Below are 7742 nucleotides of genomic sequence, written 5' to 3'. Positions count from 1 at the left end.
GGAAGGGAAGGGAAGGGAAGGGAAGGGAAGGGAATCAACACAGAACCATGGGCTGAACCATACATTAAAGAAAAGCCAGGCAAGTCAGGCTGGATTAAGTTTATATAACTTGGGGAAAAGCTGTACTGGAGAAATATTCCGTGTAATTAAACTGAAAATATGTCTTTGTAAGTTACTTTTATTCTTTATGTGGAAAAACAAAGAAGCACATTTTATTACAGGAAAACATTTGTATGTATTCATCTTGAAATACCGCAGACCAACATTTAGCATTCTTATGTATCTTTTGCAAGATATGTAAAGCAAAAGTTTTAGGTGTTCTTTACTCAAATTGGTGTTTAAGTAAGTTAAAAATATAGATAAAAAGAAAAAATATAGGAAGGCACTTTAAAAAAAATATATATATATTCTGATTTCTATGCTTTCATTGCTTTAAACACCTTACCAGGATGTTTTTCTGTATTCATCTCATGTAGAGAAGAAATTGGCCCAAGAAAAGAAACATTCCTGAATAATGGGAAGCAACATGTGTGTATTCCTGAAAACAAATAAATTCTTTGAATGTCTTCCAAAAGATTCCAAGTATATGCACATATTCTTCTAGCTAAGAGGAGAGCTAACACTGTCTTCCTATGTGTTGTTTTTATTTTATCTTGTTTATTTATTTATATAACTCCTGTTTTGTGTGTGCTGACTTGATCCATTAAGCATAGTTTTGCTTGGGTGCTCTTCTTTCCTGCCACTATCATTAGTGGATCTCTGGAAGGAATTGTGCCCTAAGGGAGGGGATGAAAATTTTTACAGGAAATCCTGTCACGTGGGAAATGGGCATCACTCATTACGATATATCTTAATCCTACCATCCTCTACTGTGTTTTGTGGATCAGCCTATGAAGGTAGAAAAGAACCAGGATGAGAGCAGTACTTTCCACACTGTTTCCCCTTTCTCAGTATTGCTCACATTTGAAGAAGTTGGAAGGAATCACTTAAAGAATGAGATGACAATTATTAAAAGATCAAAAAAGTTAATACTGATGTACTTTCTTCTTTGCTCCTGCAGCCATTTCACATTCCCAATGTCACAGTCAGTGAAAATGACTCTTGGAAACAGGATTAATACCAGGTCTTACCTTGTGACAATAAGTTTTATGTTCTTTCCTATATGAAATGATTTAACTTATCCTTGTATTACCTGGTAAAATATAATACAGGGGCACAGCTTAAGAAAAGAAGTTTTATGACATCTGAAATTCTTGCTTCTCAGAAGCAAACTCTGAAATGTCCAAAGAAAGTAGCTCCTTCAACCTAAATAGTGCATGACGTTCCACAGGAGGTAAGTTCAGCAGACCTATTAAGAATAGAGAGTATGACGTCAGGTAATAAAGGCACAGAGCAATTCTGCTCTCATGGCTCTAAATCTTAATCTCATGGTCCAACTCAATTTCCCACCAAGGGTTATTTAGAATGCAAATATTCCTTAAAACCCTGTAAGAAGCCAAGAAAAGGTAGTTGAAATGCTACTATTAAGTCAAAGAAGTCATAGGAAAGAGAGCTTTAGAAGCAATATGTAGTCTATTTTTCTCTTCTTGCCGCTTACTATTTCAGACAGAGAAATTTTAGATTGAAAAATGCAGCCAAAGACAAAGGCACTGAAATGTCTCACTTCTACTTCCCCATTTTGCCCACACTCTTATAACTTCAAGAACCAGCAATTCAGCAAAAGTGATGTTAATGGAAAGGAGCAAGGGAGGTATCAAGTATAGCAGCAATCATCCCTGGAAATTGGACGGGTACTGAGGAAAGGCAAAGGAATCTGAGAGTTTGAATGAGAAGCATTTCACTAACAAATTAACTCAGTGATGTCAAAGAGGTCAACCATCTGTGTTTTTGTGGATTATAGGACTGAGTTCTTAGATTTTTGTTTAAAATTCACAGGTAACTGTAGAGAAAGTGATAGAATAAGATATAAGTATCACTGGTAACTTGAATAAAACCCATCTCTCTTGAAAACTGCAATACATTGGCAAGATGTATAGAATAGCCATAGTGTTGTTTTTTTTTTTCCTTCAACAGTAAACTCAACTGAAACCTAACCTGGTGTACAGAAACAGACCTAAGCCTACAAATGCATCCATCTATCTAGCTGAGTTCTGGCTGGTGAGTTGTTCTGCGTTTTGATTTTCAGAAATACCCACATATCCATTTCTCTTCTAAATAAAGGCTGGGGAAAAATGGACCATGCATCACTGGTGGGGTCAACATAGTTATGTTCTCATATCCTGAAATAAATCATATCATAAAGATAAGACTTTGTGAAACAACTTTCTGCCTCTAGCTTCCCTATATAAAAGAGGGACTAACAGATATAGTAGACTTTCGGATAGTCTCATTAAGGGAAAAATACAGTCTTTGCTGATATCCAGTCACAATTTATGATTTATTATTTTTTTTTTGGCAAATATCTGTATTATTTTATCTTAATTCAGTGGGATGAACACTGTAATATAGTCCAAGGCAATATGGCTTTGTATGTTTACTCTAAATGTAAATGAAGCCCCACGTACTCATTCAAAAAATAATCCTGTATAAGAGCCTGTATGAAGAAATACATATGTACTAATTCTGTTCAGGAAGTGAATCCTCTAGAAGCCTGGTGTCCTTCTAACACCAGTAGGCAACACACACAGTTTCTAGAGTTTCAATCATAAAAATGGAATAAAAATATCTATCACTAATGTTAGTGTGCGAATTGAGTGGTACTGCTAAACCTGAAAAAAACAGATAAGTGTGTTGGAGAGAGCAAAACATAAGGAGCACTTCTGCATGTACTCTTTGGCTTCAGTGCATAGACAAAACTTTTACTTTAAACTGCCTTCAGAAGTAAGTTTATATGGTTATGGCAACAGGTTTTATACCGTCTTAACTATAAGAACCAAAAAGTATATCAGTTCACTCTTACTACATTTTAAGGGAGAGCTGATCTCAGGATAATCCAGTTAAATTGAGTTTCATTGGTCTTCATGTGACGGAGATATATTGTGAATGAAGAATAAAACCCAGTGTTTTGATTGAGTTGTGGATTTAACTTATTGTTCCTTTATGTTTCTTCCAGGGTATCTGAATAAATTATCTGAGTTTGTTATATCTTTGTTGAAGCAAGGAATTAACAAGATATTTTTTTTTAAACCTCCACAATACAGTACTAGCTATTTCTTCATTTGGTCACATCAAATGCAGTAGGACTGCTTGAGAAGCTAAACATTTCTCTATTTAATTATGCAGTTATACATCCTGGTATCTGTGGTTTTGTTACAAAGCAAAGTACTGCAGCACCTTTTCACTGATTTCCCCATCATTTTTATATACTTAATTGTATTTTTTCTTGCTAGTAGATAGCTCAGAAGAGATTATTCTCTCGGTTAGGTCTTAATATTCTTATTTATTAACTTTTTTCTGGATTACTTATTTTGTTAATTCTAAGCACTATATAACAGTATCTAAGGACTCCATCTCCATGCCCTTGTTTCTGCTGCTTTTCATTTTTCAAAAGACTCTTTAATAAATTCCAATCATTCACTAAGATGGAGACATGAGCTTGTAATTTCTGCCCATTAAATTTCTGCTCACTTAATTCTGTCTCTGGTCAAACACACTACATTCACCCAGTACTACAGTATGTTCAAGACCTATCCATAACATGAGGTATTTCCTCAGGATGGGAGGGGTACTTCATTTACTGTAACAGCAGAACACAAGTGCCAGCTTTTCTTCATTCTTACTCTCACCTGTCTACCAGTATGGAGAGCTAGTAGCAGCTCTTTCACTGACTTTCCTCTGTGCCAGAATACCTGGTGCATTAAAATAAAAGTGTGCAGTAGTGAAAGGTGCATAGCCTTGATAGCCTGGTATCAAGTCTTCAATTTTTAAATGCAGAACGTAGAACCAGCCCTTTCTGACAACAATCCACCAGTCTAGTATCCCAAACTAGAACTTATTAGATGAATTCCAGTTCTGACAACTTCTCTATTTGCTCATATTGCCTGGTTATTTAAATAACATATTCTCCAAGTGTGAGTGTTTTGTAGAAAAAAAAAAAAAAAAAAAAAAAAAAAATCATAATCCTTGCTCAATTGAAATGAGAATAATTTGTATATTAAGATGATTGGAATCATTTAAATAACACATATGTCAGGTCAGACCAATGTTCAGTTCAATCTAGTAAATGCTGACAATAGCCAATGGTGTATCTGACAGAGAGGTTTGCTGTTTCATATTACAAAGAGGCCACCAAGTCTGGTGAGTCCCAAAGACTACCTCCCCTTCCTACTTGAAAAAGTAGGATCAAACGATGCTGTAACAAGGAAACGCTGAAATAAAAAAAAAAAAGATTTTATGTCCCTTGAAAAGATTTTGAAGGGATTAGGAGCACAAGTAGCACAAGTTGCCTCTGAGAAACACCCACAGACAGCTTAAGAGATTGTGGGTGAGAGTTAAGGACCACATCAATAAAGGAGAGTTTGTGGTTGGGGTCTACTACAGGCTGCCTGATAAAGGGGAACCTGTGGATGAAGCATTCTTGTTTCAACTACAAGAAGTGTTGCGCTCGCACACTCTCATCATGATGGGGGATTTCAGCTACCCAGATGTCTGCTGGGAAAACTATACAGCAAGCTGTAAGCAATCCAGAAGATTCCTAGAGTGTGTTGAGGATAAGTTCCAAGTCCAGGTAGTAGACAAACCAATCAGAGGAGAAGCGTTACTTGATCTGACGCTCACCAATGTGGAAGAGTTCATTAAAGATATCAAGATTGGAGGCAGTCTGGGCTACAGTGACCATGCCCTTGTTGAATTTGTGATCTCAAGGAACATGGGCCTGGCAAAGATCAAAGTCAGGACCCTGAAATTCTGAAGAGCAAACTTCAAGCTATTTAAAGACCTAGTGGCTGAGATCCCCCGGAACAATGTCCTTAGGAACAAAGGAGTTGAGCAGAGCTGGTAACTCATTAAGATGTTTTTCTTAGAACACATGAACTCTCCATTCCCCTGCATAAAAAAAGTGGGCAGATAATCAGGAAGGCTGAGCAAGGACCTGCTGGTCAAACTGAGGTGCAAGAGGGAAATGCACAGGCAGGGGAAGCAGGGACATGTGGCCTGGGAAGAGTATAGGGATACAGTCTGGATGTTCAGGGATGGGATCAGGAAAGCCAAGGCATGGATGGAAATGAGCTTGTCAAGAGATGCAAAGAACAACATGAAGAGATTCTATAGGTACATTCCTCAGAAAATAAAGGCCAAGAAGAGCGTACCCCCTCTGATGGATGAAAAGGGTGAACTGATAACGACAGATATGAAGAAGGCTGAAGAAGGCTCAACAACTTCTTTGCCTCAGTCTTCACTACCAGGCAGGTTTCCCACGTCTCTCATTTCCCTGAACCCATAGATGGAGGCTGGGGGAGCAAAGTCCCTCCCACTCTAAGCAAAGAGCAGGTTTGAGACAACATAATGAAAATTGCCAAGCCTCTCTCCGTTGTATTTGAAAAGTCCTGGCAGTCAGGTGAAGTCCCTGGTGACTGGGCAAAAGAAAACATCACTCCCGTATTTAAAAAGGGAAGAAAGGAGACCCCAGGGAACTACAGACCGGTGAGCCTCACCTCTGTGCCTGGGAAGATCATGGAGCAGATTCTCCTAAAGCAGTATCAAGGCACATACAAAACAAGGAGGTGATCTGAGACAGCCAGCATTGCTTCACCTAGGGCAAATCATCCTTGACCAATCTGGTGGCTTTCTACAATGGAGTGACTGCATCAGTTGACAAGGAAAGACCAACCAATGTCATCTACCTGGAATTCTGTAAGGCCTTTGACATGGTCTCACATGATACCCTGGTTTCCAAATTAGAGAGAAATGGACTTGATGGATGGAGCATGCAGTGGTTAAGGAAATGGCTTGAAGGTCACACCCAAAGAGTGGTGGTCAATAGCTCCATGTCCAGGTGGAGGCCGGTGACAGACGGTGTCCCTCAGGGGTCTGTCCTGGGACAAGTACCATTTCATATCTTTATCAACAACATCGACAACGGGATTGAGTGCACCCTCAGCAAATTTGCAGGTGACACCAAGCTGCATGGTGCTGATACTATAGGAGGAAGGGATGCCATCTAGTGGGACCTGGACAAGCTAGAGAATTGGGCCCATGTGAACCTAATGAGGTTCAACAAGTCCAAGTGCAAGGTGCTGCACCTGAGCTGGGGAAATCCAGGACATGAATATAGACCAGGATAAAAACTCAATGAGAGCAGCTCTGCAGTGAAAGACTTGGGGGTTCTGGTGAACGAAAAGCTCGACATGAGCTGGCAATGCATGCTTGCAGCCGAGAAGGCCAACTGCATTCTGGGCTGCATCAAAAGAGGCATGGCCAGCAGGCCAAGTGAGGCCTGCAACCCCCTCTGCTCTGTCCTTGTGAAGCCTCACTTGGAATATTGCATTCACAGAATCACAGAATCACATAATAGTCTAGGTTGGAAGAGACCTCAAAGATCACCGAGTCTAACCTCTGACCTAATGCTAACAAGTCCTCCACTAAACCATATCCCTAAGCTCTACATCTAAACGTCTTTTAAAGACCTCCAGGGATGGTGACTCAACCACTTCCCTGGGCAGCCTATTAAAGTGACTAACAACCCTTTCAGTAAAGAAGTTTTTCCTAACATCCAACCTAAACCTCCCCTGGCACAATTTTAGCCCATTCCCCCTTGTCCTGTTACCAGGCACATGGGAGAATAGACCAACCGCCACCTCGCTACAGACTCCTTTAAGGTACCTGTGGAGTGCAATAAGGTCGCCCTTGAGCCTCCTCTTCTCCAGGCTAAACAGTCCCAGCTCCCTCAGCTGCTCCTCGTAAGACTTGTTCTACAGACCCTTCACCAGTTTCGTAGTCCTTCTCTGGACTCGCTTGAGCACCTCCATGCCCTTCTTGTAGATAGGGGCCCAAAACTGAACGCAGTACTCAAGGTGCGGCCTCACCAGAGCTGAGTACAGGGGGACAATCACTTCCCTGGACCTGATGGCCATGCTGTTTCTTATACAAGCCAGGATGCTGTTGGCCTTCTTGGCTGCCTGAACACACTGCTGGCTCATATTCAGCCGACTGTCAACCAATACTCCCAGATCCTTCTCTGCCAGGCAGCTTTCTAACCACTCATCTCCCAGCCTGTAGCTCTGTTTGGGGTTGTTGGGCCCCAGGTGCAGGACCCGGCACTTGGCCTTGTTGAACTTCATACAGTTGGCCTCAGTCCATCGGTCCAGCGTATCCAAATCTTCCTTCAGAGCCTTCCTACCCTCGAGCAGATCAACACACGCACCTAACTTGGTGTCGTCTGCAAACTTACTGTGGGTGCACTTGATCCCCTCATCCAGATCATCGATAAAGATGTTAAAGAGGACAAGCCTTTTTACACTTCTATGATTTTTAGCCAAGACTGCAAGTACAGGACAAACAAATCTGGATATAACAGTCTCTTCCATAAATTTGTCCAAACACCTCTCAATCCATGTGAGCCTTTATCACTCATGATGGCCTGTATCAAGGAAGCTCACACTTTAGCTCTCTGCTACAAAGAGAACTTCTTGTTGTTTTCTTTGCACTAAACTGATGGGTAATTTTCAGTCCTAGGTCCTGCAGAGAAGAAAAACAGAGAAAAACATTTTCCCTTCTATCTTTTTAATGGCACTCATGATTTAATA

The sequence above is a fragment of the Oxyura jamaicensis genome, chromosome 2 (assembly GCF_011077185.1).
Source record: "Oxyura jamaicensis isolate SHBP4307 breed ruddy duck chromosome 2, BPBGC_Ojam_1.0, whole genome shotgun sequence".
Classification (NCBI taxonomy): Eukaryota; Metazoa; Chordata; class Aves; order Anseriformes; family Anatidae; genus Oxyura; species Oxyura jamaicensis.
Note: the sequence above shows the minus strand (reverse complement) of the source record.